This window comes from Mirounga angustirostris, unplaced genomic scaffold (genome assembly GCF_029215605.1).
Source record: "Mirounga angustirostris isolate CCGP_5_RB_7025 unplaced genomic scaffold, mMirAng1.0.hap1 SCAF_10, whole genome shotgun sequence".
NCBI classification, from domain to species: Eukaryota; Metazoa; Chordata; class Mammalia; order Carnivora; family Phocidae; genus Mirounga; species Mirounga angustirostris.
In genome coordinates, this window is record NW_026991718.1 from 11,313,617 (window position 1) to 11,326,051 (window position 12,435).

Sequence of the window (12,435 nt, forward strand, 5' to 3'; positions counted from 1 at the left end):
TAATTTTTACTTCTCTAGAAGCAGAATAAACAGACGCACGCACACACAGGGGAACAGTAGCTGGATTACCTTCCATCACCCTAGGAAATGCCCACTCCAGTGTGCATGCATGCCCAGGCCCTGGACGCCATGTGCATTAATAAACATACTTAATTATAACGTATTTGCTAGTTTCTGGAACACTTTTTAAAGATTAAGCTTAAGTAAAGGCGATTGAAAACGGAGGGGATAATGAGGCTGTGGCAGATCAGAGGTCTGGCCCTGGCCCTGCAGAGTTCAGTCTCAGGAAGGCGTTTTAATGGTTAATTTAAGTTGGAAGCTGCGGAGAGCATCTTGGTCACTGGCTTCACATCTGGGCTCAGAGTGCCCGCACAGCTCCTGAGACACCGAGGAGAAGACTGTGGGGAGAGCTTGCCTTGTGGACCCCTTCCCACTCCCCTGAATCTCCTGCTCCATCTGGGGCGCATCAGCCAGCAAACAGCAGTTCAACACATAAATAATGGTTCCAACTGGGTCCCAAATCCCAGAAGGTCAAATGCAATCAAGAGATTTTGCTCTTGAATGTCTGCATCACCCTCTTGACTTATGGTCTGCTTCCACTCAGCAGCTGCTGATACATTTACCTGGCTTCACACAAACATATAATGGCATGCATCATTATTATATATGTATTAAATATATATTTTTTCATTGCCCTAAATAGTATCTGTGCTCCAGACATCCGCCCCTCACAACTCCCAGCAACCACTGATCTTTTTACTGTCTTTAGAAAGTTTTGCTTTTTCCAGATTATTGTGTAGTAGGAATCATCAAGTGTGTGACCTTTTCACATTGTCTTCTTTCACTCTAAGCATTTAAGATTCCTCCATGTCTTTCCATGGCTTGTAGCTCATTTATTTTTAGTTCAGAACAATATTCATTGTCTGGATGGACCTCAGTGTATTTATCCATCACTTACTGAAGGACGTCTTGCTTGCTTCCAGGTTTGGGCAGTTATGAATAAAGCTGCTGCAAACATCTGTGTGCAGGTTTGAGCGTGGACATAATGGCCGCACCATTCTGTGTTCCCACCGGCGATGAGAGAGTGTTCCCACTGCCCCACGTCCTCGCCAGCGCCTGGTGTTGCCCGGGTTCCAGACGGTGGCCATTCTCATAGTGTGCAGTGGTATCATATTGTTGTTTTAATCTACATGTCCCTGAGGGCTTGTGATGTGCAGCATCTTTTCATGTGCTTTTTTGCCATCCTTGTACCTTCTCTGGTGAGTTGTGTTCAGATCTCTTGCCCATTTTTAAATTGGGTTATTTGCTTTCTTATATTTAAGACTCTTGTGTATTTTGGAAAATAGCCCCTTATTATTAAAAACTTCTCTAGGAGAAACCATTGGCTTGTCTTCTCATCTCTTAAAAGTTTCTTTCACTTATGAGTCTAACTTATCAATTGTTGCTTCCACAGATTATATATTGGGATTATATCTAAGAAGTCGACCCCTGAGTTGCCTGCCTCCTCTCCCCTCTGATGACAACTTGGGGTCCAGAGTGAAATTGTGATGAGGAACGGAGCATCTGAAAACATAGACTTAACTTCAGAGAGGCCCCATTTTGGCTGCTGGGTGGTGGTGTGAAGCAAACAAGAGAAGGGAAGGAGAGGAGAGGGTGTCCATGTGCGGGCAGTCTCAGGGGAGGGTGTCGGCTCGCAGGCAGGTGGTCTCAGGTTGGTCCTGTCTTGACTACCAGATCCCATGCAGTTCTTCTAGGTGTGTTATGGCAAATGGATGCTTTTCTTTCTAAGGTCAATGTTTAAGCTTGCATTTCAAGCTATAGCTCACGTTCTAGGGATGTCAGTATTTTTTCTAGTCCCTCAGAAGAATTCCTAATGTAAAATAAACCAGAAGAAGGGTAATAAATAGAATTTAATCTGGTGGATTTGAAGCAAGACAGTGAATGCAGGGGAAACAGGGGAGGACAGAGTGTGTGATTTGTAGGGTCCATCCGTCACAAATGACTGAGTCGTGACTAAGTGGAGTCAGACAAGAAAGATCCCAGGACACACAGGCTCTATCTCCCGTCCCACTGAATGAAAGAAACAGAAGGTTGTGTATGAATCAGGCTCTCTGGGGCAGCAGATCCCCAGCCTTGCAGCCTCCCAGATGCCAGAGGTTCATGGTTTCACGGCAGTGACAGGTGAGTGATTAATGACCAAAGATATATAGATATATATAGATATATATACATATATATGAATTTTTTCAAGACTCAACTTAAAAAAATAAAATTTGATTTGGTTGTTATTGTCACAATAACTACACTAAGAAATACTGACGGCCAGATATGTGGAGTTTCCATGTGAACTAAAATGTAGGTAACAATCCAAACTGCAATTTCAAGAGAAAATAATGCTTTTCCATTATAGCACATCAAGGCTTAGCTTTTTTCTTTTTTTTTCATGTTTCTGACTCTTTCTTAAAAACATCTCTGTTTTTAAGAAGACTTCTGTGGTCTTTATTTAGTAGGTAGGAGGCTAGCCTGTTCCCAGTCCTCAAAAGACAGTCTGTAACTTCGGGAAGCTTCTCCTGCTGGTGTTGGGTTGTCGTGCTCATGGAGCACATGGTCCCCCTACCACCACCTCTCCTTGGGGCCATCGGGATGACCCAGACTAACACGGGCTTGGGAGGGCATGAACAGAAGACTAAGTACATATATATAGAACAAAGATTTACTATTTTTAGCATTGCTACTGTGCTAAGGCTATTTTGATACAGAACTAAGAACAGTTATTTATTAAGTATTTATTATGCGTACCAGGAGGGTGTTCAACCAGGTAGCTCTTAACAAAGGCTGCGAGCCACCGAAGAGCCTGGGTAAGGTGACCGGTATCCCGCCTGGGGTGGGGCAGCGGGTGTTACAGAATTCCCATGGTGAGTCAGTGTCCTCATGCCCTCTTCTTGTAAAGACAGGTCATCCTGAAGTAGGGCCCACCCTCGTGACCTTATCTTAGCTCACTCACCTCTCCAAAGGCCCTGTCTCCAAGGACGGTCACACTCTGAGATACTGAGGGTTAGGACTCAACATAGGAATCTTGGGGACACAACTCAGCCCATAGCAGCAGACCTACCAGCTAACCCTAGTGGGTCAAGGACTCAGGTGTGAAACTTGAAACACCGAACATTTTAGAGAAAATACCACAGAACAGTGTTCTGGTCTCCGTGCAGAAAGAAATCTTCTACACAAGATTTAAAAAAATCTAACAATAAAGGGAAAATTTATAACATTGACTACATTAATATTACGAATTTTTCTTTCCAAAAGATGCCTCGAAGAGTGTGAAAAGGCAACGCAGGGAGAAGTCCTGGTCGGCGTGTACACAGAATTTCCACGGGTCCACAAGTCAACGGCAAACCCAGCAGAGAAACTGGCAAAGCACTTGGAGAGGCATTTCCTGGGGGTGGCCCGGTGCTTAAAACAGCACACGGGAGTCCATGGCCAAATGATCCATTAACGTTAGAGAAATTCAAATGAGCACAACTAGGTGCATCCTGCACTCTGCAGACGAGCAACAAGTCCAGTAACAGGAAACCTCCACAAAGACCAGGGAGGGGACGTTCCGTCCACTGTCTCCGAGCATACCTTTGCAGTTCCTTGAACATCGTGGATGCGTCCCCGCCAGGGGGACAGTGGAGGGGCGCAGGCCAGACCCCTCTCTGGGTGAACACCGAGAGAGACTCCAGGAGCTCTGCTCCTGTCCCCAGCTGCAAATGAGCCAATGTTCGTCCACACAAAATGGATGAATTCTATCGTATAGAACACAGGACTGTTCAGCTGTAAGTTTCAACGTGGTTGCATCTCAAAACCAAAATGTGAGTGAAAAAAAGTCACAGAGAAACTTCATGCACATGGAAAACTGAAGCACATTTGCAACTCAGTTGAAGCAGGTGCTTCAGCCCCCGCCCTGGGGTCGGCCTGCTCCCTGGGGGCAGCAGCAGGGCTGAAGCAGACTCGCTGTCCCAGAAGGTCTCACCAGGAGCATCCGCCCCCTTCCCTGCCCTCCGGGGCTGTTCGAGCACGAGTTCGCGGCCTAATGTGGGAGGCCTGCCCCCTCTAGGATCATCTATTGTGTTTGGACGCGTTCTTTGTCCCGAGGACACTATGGTGTGTCTTTGACCAGAATCTCCTCACTTCACCTGTTTTATTATTGTTCTGCGTGAATTCCCTTTAGCAGACTGCAAACAAAGCCTTTCCTTCCACACGCAGGAAAGAAATCCCACCAAACAGCCACCTGGAGAAACTCGGGAAATCAGGCCTGGGGGAGGTCCAGGGTCCACTCGGTGCCCACGGCGTGTCCTGCGCTTCTCGCTCTGCTCGCGTGCAAGCCCAGCAGCACAAAGCCCTCGGCGCCTCCCAACAATGGTGCCGTGCTTGCCTGGCACAGTGTCGGCAAACTGTTCGCTATTTAGTTCAACTCTTCAGTTTTCTGTAAATGCTAAGCACCTGGTTCTTCGCGGCGAGCAGGACTGAAGGGAGCAGGGCGAGGGAGAGGGGGTCTCCAGGGCAGAGCCGCATGGATCATCTCACTGACCAGCTCACACCGGAGGGGCCCGCTCGGGAAGCAGACGAGCGGGCGATGGAGGCCCTGGGAGGCTGACTCCCACCCCCGTCCCAGAGGGAAGCGTGGACCAGGTATTACCTGCACTGACCAGCATCACCTTTTTATCTCTCGCCCCGTTTCCAGGGCGGCCAAGGGTGGGAGCTCCGTCCCGGCCTCTGAAAAGCTGTTTCTGCACAGTACTCTCTGGAAAAGAAAACAGATCCTTAAGTTCAATGTGTCAAGTTCCTTTAAAAACGGCTGCATGTTAAGTAGCCTGAACATTCTGTCATATGGCATGAATTTAGATTATTACAGCTCTATAATTGACCCCTACTTTATCGGCAATGTCTGACAACGCCCACCCCCCTGAGTTGCAAATATTTTAGAATCAATTCCAGAAAATCACTTCCCAGATTTCTGAGTACAACTGGTATTGATTTCATTGCTTCTCCCCAATAAACGGAATATTTTGAATACTTAAATTTCCCAGGATTTGGTGCCCCATAAACCTGGCAGTGGAGGCTTGGAAAAGGGACTCAGTAACAGGAAAGGGACTGGGTGCAGGGCATTGTGCTCAGCACTGTCTCCGCAGACCGGTCCCCGGAAGACACAGATTTCCCTGGAACTTGCGCCCGGGACTGCATCATCAATCCCAAGTGGGGATGCTCCTTCTCACAGCCATGGAGCAGAGGTCCAGCCAAGTCTGCCTACAGCCCCGGCTGCAGGGTCATTGTTGCCCTGTAGACGGTCTCGAAAATGGTGGTAGAGAAGGCTCCAAGTTTCCTCCAACTCTGCAACATGGGGGCAGTGAACGCGACCCCGCAATCCGTGGCTGCAGCAGGATTCTCGAGGAAGTGCCCAGCCGGGCTCAGCACAGTGCGGGGCCCCTGGTCAGCCTTCAGGACCATCGGGTGGCATTCCTGCCGGTCACTGGGGGGTAGGTGTGATCAGCACAGCGGAGCTGGGGGTCTGCGTGAGGGGCTGCGCTGTCCATCTGCTCTGGGGACAGGGCTCTGCGGCCTCCTCGGCCTCGGTGAAGATGCAGACACGGGGACGGCACAAAGGCAGAGACTCGGCGCACGTGCCATTTCCTCTGGAACGGGTCCTCGGGCCCCTACCAGGGGGCAGGCCAAGCCAGCCGGATACCTGCACTTCCCCGCGTCCACTGGCTGTCAGCACGAACAAAACATGACCAACGCAACCTCTTTTCCAAATGTCCAGCTGCCCCAGGGCTTTAAATCTTTAACCATGGCCCCAAATTCCAGCCAACTGCTTAAACCAAAAACTGGAATCAAGTCTCGCTACTGCTATCTGTACCCTTCCAGAGATGGCTAGCTGCCAAATCCTATGGGCCGGCTTCTCGCCAGCCTTCCTCCACCCCATCTGCCCCTACCTGGCCTCTCCCTCCTGCTCTCCACTGTCCAGGAAAGCAGGCCTTGGGCAGAGCCCAGGGGCGACGGCCACTTCTTTGACTGCACCTGAGCTGAGGAAGCTGGCCCAGAGGGTCTTTCTGGGCCCACTCTTTGGGAATCAGGCTTGTGGGAGACCCTGCATCGTCACGTCCCTCCCACCCACACCTTTATCCCTCGTATTCGGGCAGCTGTCCCTTCTTCAAAGTGGCTTTCCCTCGGTATCTGCCCTCTTCCCCTCCCTGCTTGTACCCCCTGCTGCCAGCACCAGGCCCCCCACAAGTATTTATCCCGGAATGACACGTACCCTGAGGTAATGACGCGGGAGGTTGCAGGGCTGCGGGGCAGGGAGGCAGCGAGGCCCTTGGAACAGCAAACAGACTGGGAGGCCTCCGGTCTTTGCATTTGTCAGAAAGTTCACGTAGTCGGCCCAGACAGAGGGCAACTGTCCACCTCCTCACCGCACACAGGCCAGCGAGGCCCGTTCTCCTCAACCCTGTGACTCTCAAATGAGCCTCAAGCTGGACGCTTGGCTCACTGCTGGGAGTCTCAGCGTCTCCCTTTGGCCCCCAGAGCTACACACACTGGTCTGGAGCCTTCACGGCTCACAAGTGTCCTTTGTTTGGATTCTACGGCGATCCCAGAGCCGGGACGCCAGGCACAGGCTGGGAAAGCCAACTGAGGGGCTGCATGTAGGCCCCTCGGGTCAGCCTCAGGAAGGACACACCTGCTACACGGCGGTCCCGGGGGCATGCTCCTGGGGTTCTCGGAGGCCTGGGCCCTCCCTCACCCACCCCTCCCAGATCTTCTCCCGCATTTCCCGTCCTTCTTCACGCCAAACGGGCTTTCAGTACACCAGCTGTCCAGTGGCTCAGTGCTTTCGATTATTTTTTTAAAAGAACTTCTTGTCCTTGAATTGGAGTGAAATTTCATTCATTCTTAACCTAATTCTATATCTTGGCTCTGTTTGCTTTTTTTGAACTTTGGTAAAATGCCCAACCTCTCTGACCCTGAGTTTCTGTTGGAAAAAGGGATGGTTAATACCTCCCCACAGTGTTGCTGGAAAAATCAGAGAAAATCATAGAAAGCACACATTTTATTTGGAGTCTGGCATGTTGACCTTACTTAACTAGCTTTCATGCGTGTTACTGTGGTTTTAAGCATCTCTTTAAATGCTGTTTTATCATCTATGTAATTTTATCATCTATCATAATTTCCATGGAGGAAGGAATCAGATCACACAAAAAATAAAATACTACAAAAATATTGCTAGTTATTTTAATGGCTTACCATTATTTCTGTGTCCTCCCCAAAGTACCTGGAATAATGTCCAGTAAATATTTACTAGAGAATTGAAGTGACTCTTCCAATTTGTTCTCTGGATAAATCTATAAAAGCATGAAGTCTATAGAAAAAAAGAATTAAGAGGCTTGCTCTGAACTATAAATTCAAAAGGGTATTCCAGCAGAGTGGCAGGGTTGGAAAAGAATGATTTTCTTTCTATCAAGACAGATGTGCTTGGCACAAAGCCCATATTTCGGGAAAACAGAATGACAATGGTATTGATTGCCATAACAATCGTGTGGTTTTTGAGAGCTCAAGATTGCACCTAAAGGTATGTGTTACTTCAATCATCTGCAGGTGTGTTGTACTTAATTCATTAAAGATGCATTTCAGAGTCGTTTTGAAAATATTACCTCATTGATGTGGGCGAAAGGTTGCCAGGAAGTGTGAATTGTACAGACCTGAACCCACCTGATCAGCAAAATTCTAGCATCACCTGTGGTTTCTGGAGGTTTCCCCTGAGACTTGAGTGGATCGGAATTTTGAGTAAGAACATCTATTAGCTCATCTGTGACCACCTGTTTGCTGAAGGACCCTGGGCCCCTGTCAGCTCAGATCGCCTTTTAAAAAAATTCTTTTTGGGGCGCCTGGGTGGCTCAGTTGGTTAAGCGACTGCCTTCGGCTCAGGTCATGATCCTGGAGTCCCTGGAGTCCCTGGATCGAGTCCCACATCGGGCTCCCTGCTCGGCAGGGAGTCTGCTTCTCCCTCTGACCCTCCCCCCTCTCATGTGCTCTCTCTCATTCTCTCTCTCAAATAAATAAATAAAATCTTTAAAAAAAAAAAAAAAAAAAAAAAAAAAAAAAATTCTTTTTGCCAAATCTATATTTGAAAACCACAGTTCTAGTTAGCAAATCTGTATGAATAAACACATAGGTATCTTATTCTACTTGGCTATAATTTTCATATAGAGAAAAATAAATACTTAAGTCTGAGTTATGTTTTGGTGTTTCTATTTGGTATTTGATATTTCAATTTGGTAAATTGTTGGGCAACCTGGAGAATTTCACCTTTTTTCAACCTTAACTCTTTTTATGTGACTAGCATGACCTGGGGAGATTGCTCAGGAGGCAGTTACTTCTTCGCAAGAAGAGAAGTTAGAATGCCGTGTCTGCCAAATATTTTGGACAAAATTATCTCCCGCACTTAACAGTTGGTAGCTCAGATCTGTCCCAGGAATAGAGATGTCTTCATGTTTTTGAATCAATGAATAAGATGCACAATACTATTGGGATCTGACACACTCCACATTGTTGACATTGTTCACATTCATCGTGAGAATGCATCCCATTGCTGCCAGGGAGCTTCGCGGGGCCGAGAAAGTCTCCCTGACTTCCTCAGCCGCGTTGTTCTTAATTTTGAAGTTAATTGCAAAGTCAGGCCATTCATCCCACGTCCCTCCGTTATAGTGAATATCTGATGGGAGCAGCCCGGTAGGGCCAGCTAGCTGCTCTTACGTAAGCACTCACCCCCCCTTCGGCTGTCTGACCCCAGTGGGAGCGCAGTGGACAGGACACTCTGTCCTTCGGCCTCCATCTCCTAGGGCCCAAGTGGGAGAGAGCCAGGGTATGCAGAGCTGTGCACAGGGGAGGGATGGGCCTGAAAGCGGTGCCTGTCATTTCTGCTTACGGTTCATTGGCCTAATCAGCGCGGGAGCCCCCAGGTGCAGGGGTGTGCGCCATCAGGGAGAAGGGCCAAGGCGCTGGTGCTCCCCAGCAAATGCAGCTCTGGGGCACACCATGCAAGCACGCTCTTGTTTCAAATATTTACAGTGAAATGCACACAATGTGTGCAAATACTTGTGTTTTTTTCTCTTGGCAAAATCATATTTGTAACATTTATACATATGCTAATATATATCATAAATATATTATAAAAACATGATACAGTGAAAAAATATATATGTAGTGGTCAAAATTCTCCGTTGTAATTAGGTTTGAAACTGCAAGGAACCTGGTTTAATATTGTGATATTATGGTTTACAATAAAAAATACATACTTGGTCTTCATCTACTTTCTGGCAAAAAATTCCTACAAGTATTGCAATTTCCTAAGTGATAAGAGAGTTGAAAGTGTCTTTTGTTAATGAAGCGACTTGTGGGACTCTCCTGGGGATAGGGGATGGGTGCCAGGGCGACCAGTCTTGAGATTTGAGGGTTAGAACCATTCAGTCCCACCTGCCTGACCTCAGGGCAGGGGAAAGGGGTTGGAGGTTAAATCAAGAGCCAATGATTTAATCAGCCATGCCAATGAATAAAGCCTCTATAAAACCCCAGCCAAGGACGGGGTTTAGAGAGCTTCTGGGCTGGTGAATACAGGACACTTGGGAAGGGTGCTCAGAGGGCGAGAAAGCTCCGTGCCTTTCCCCATACCTGCCCTCTGCATCTTTTCCATCTGCCTTGTGATAAAGCAAAATTCAACCTAGTAAATTTGAAGATAATTTGCTTTATGAAGGGATTCATGAATGGGGCAGCATCCTGTCTAGCAAGTGGAGGGTAGCTTGGAGGACTTGTACAAAAAGGATGGTTTTTACTGGAAGGAGGGCGGGCAAGGAAGTTACAGGCAAAAGTGAAGAAAGGATTGTTTCAGGCAAGGTCACCTTTCCTTTGGGGGAAGGGCAGGGGGCTTCGTCTTCCGCTGGGGGCTGGAGAAGGCCCGGGGGACAGAGGCCTCCTTGGTGCTGATCAGAAAGTGGCTGACCGACCAGGTAAGACTCACATTTTCGGGGGAGGTTGGAACGGCGGTCAGGTCAGGTATGAAGGCCCAGTTTGGTGACTTGGAGCCTTTACCCAAGTGATGCAGTTATGGGCCTGTGGTTTTCTCACACTGTTAATCTACTAAGTCAAATGTCTCTCTGACTTCTGTGAGGTGTCCTGGCAAGTTAACCCAACCCACACTGGGAGTCGGGGGAACCAGAGGCTACAGGGTCAGTGGCTGGTCGGTCAAAAGCACGCGTGGAGATCTGGATGCCCGGCTGACGGCCGGAGTGTGGGGTCCTGCAGGACTGGGCCTGGGATCTGAAGCTCTGGAGAGTCTGTGTCAGAGTCGGGCTGGAGTCGGGCTGGAGTCGGGCCGGTATGGGAGCCGAGCTGGATCTGGGGGGAGGCCCACCCACCGGCCCACTGGAATTTGGTGTCAGAATAGGAAATACAAATGAAATTTATTTTATTTTAGATGTCTATTCATATATTGAAGATGTAGTTAGTCATTGGCTCTATGGTCACATGTTTTGTGATTAGTGCTCTGGGAGGTACCACGCTGGGCCAGGGAGGGGAGCACGCAGGGGTGCCACTCCGTCTGCCGTGCGAGCTGCCTACACAGCCGTGCAGTTTACTGGAGGGATAGAGAAGGAAGACAAGTGGGATTGTACTTTCGGGGGGAGAAAAGAGAGCCAGTGTATGAGAAATTTAAAGAAAAGATGTTGGGGGGAAAGGAGCGCACTGAACTGTTTTGCCCATTTCACCGTTGAAACTACATCGATTCCTGTCCACACATTTTTGGTAGCTTGCCTAAAATAACATGCATGTCAGTTAGGTTTTGACTGTCGACAACAAGGGAACCACGATTTGGAAACCTGAGCCTCTGTAAATGAAACCTGATCAATCCACTGAATCCAAACACGGTGTTCACTGCAGGGTATTGATACATATCAGTTCCTCTTTCCCCAGGATCAGGTTTGGAAATGACATATTTACACGCACTTTTGTACAAAACTCATGTAAAAATAAACTCCAGCCTAGCCCGATAAGGGACGGCGACAGGCAGAACGGTAAGTTGCCCCTGCTGTGCCTTAACATCAGAGCTGCCCCACCTGCCTGGTGCTGCCCTGAGGCCACTCTGCAGGGTGGCAGAGCCGGGGGCCACCAGCCTGTTGGTGAGACCCCAATTTCCCAAGCTGACTGCTCTGTGCTCCCAGGTCCTTAAAACTGTTAACACTGCCTCGTTTTAAAGCTCACTCTGCTTCCCAGTGTCAACCACAGCATCATAGTTGAAGTGAGACCTGAGGGGGCAGGGGGTGGAAGAAGTTTAATCCAGATGAAGGCAAATGGGCAGATTTTGGGGGTCAGTTCGGTGACATGAATAGGACATTGCCTGTTCTGCTTGGGGTGGAACAGAGACTCCTCTGCCCACTCCGCAGGAGAAGTGGTGCTTTGTAAGGGGAGGCAGCAGGTTTCCGGGGCCTGAGTCACCCCGGGGCTCGCGGTGAGCAAGACTGGGACCGCGCGGACTGTCCCTGGCGGGCTGACGGAACAGGGCAATCCCAGCATGTGTGGACGCTCTGTGTGTAGAATTTGCAAGTCAGAGTCATGACTGCAGGGGCCTGTGGTTTCTGTGTTTGGACCCAAGTAGCGGGAAGTGTCTCTGTGTTGACTCTCTGGCCCCGCGTACACATCCCTGTCCTCCAGATCTGTTTCACACGTCCTCAGTCGAGACCGAGCTATTTGGCATGGAAGGGGCAGCAGGTATTAGTGGCCTGGCCGCGCCGTCTCTCGCTGGCTGAGGCGGCTCTCCCTGGAGCTGATGCAGTTGAGGCTTCGGGGCCCTTGCTCTGTGGGGTCCACAGCCTCCTGTTCTTTCCCTCAGAGCTCTGCAGTGTGTGCTAGGAATGCTCGCCCCAAATCTGGGTCTGCCACTGCTAAGTTGGGTGCGAGGGTAGCAGAAGCCCAGGTCTGCAGTGAGATATCTTCAAACTGTGATGCCATTTGCACGATAATCTCTGACTTTACTGCACTAGTTTGAAAGGCTTATCTTTTGATGCTTAGTAATTGACAGATGCATGAAATAAAATTTTAGTCTTTTAGGCCAATAGTTCACAAATTAAGTTCCGTGGACTTGGGTCCATTTATTTGGGTAAACTGAGATGTCTCTACTTTAAAGTGTGCATCTGGGGACGCATGGGTGGCTCAGTCGGTCGGTTAAGCGTCTGCCTTTGGCTCAGGGCATGACCCCAGGGTCCTGGAATTGAGTCCCACGTCATTGGGTTCCCTGCTCAGTGGGGAGCCTGCTTCTCCCTCTCCCTCTGCTGCCCCCCCTGCTTGCTCTCTCTCTCTGACAAATAAATACATAAAACCTTTAAAAGAAATAAATACAGTGTGCATCCA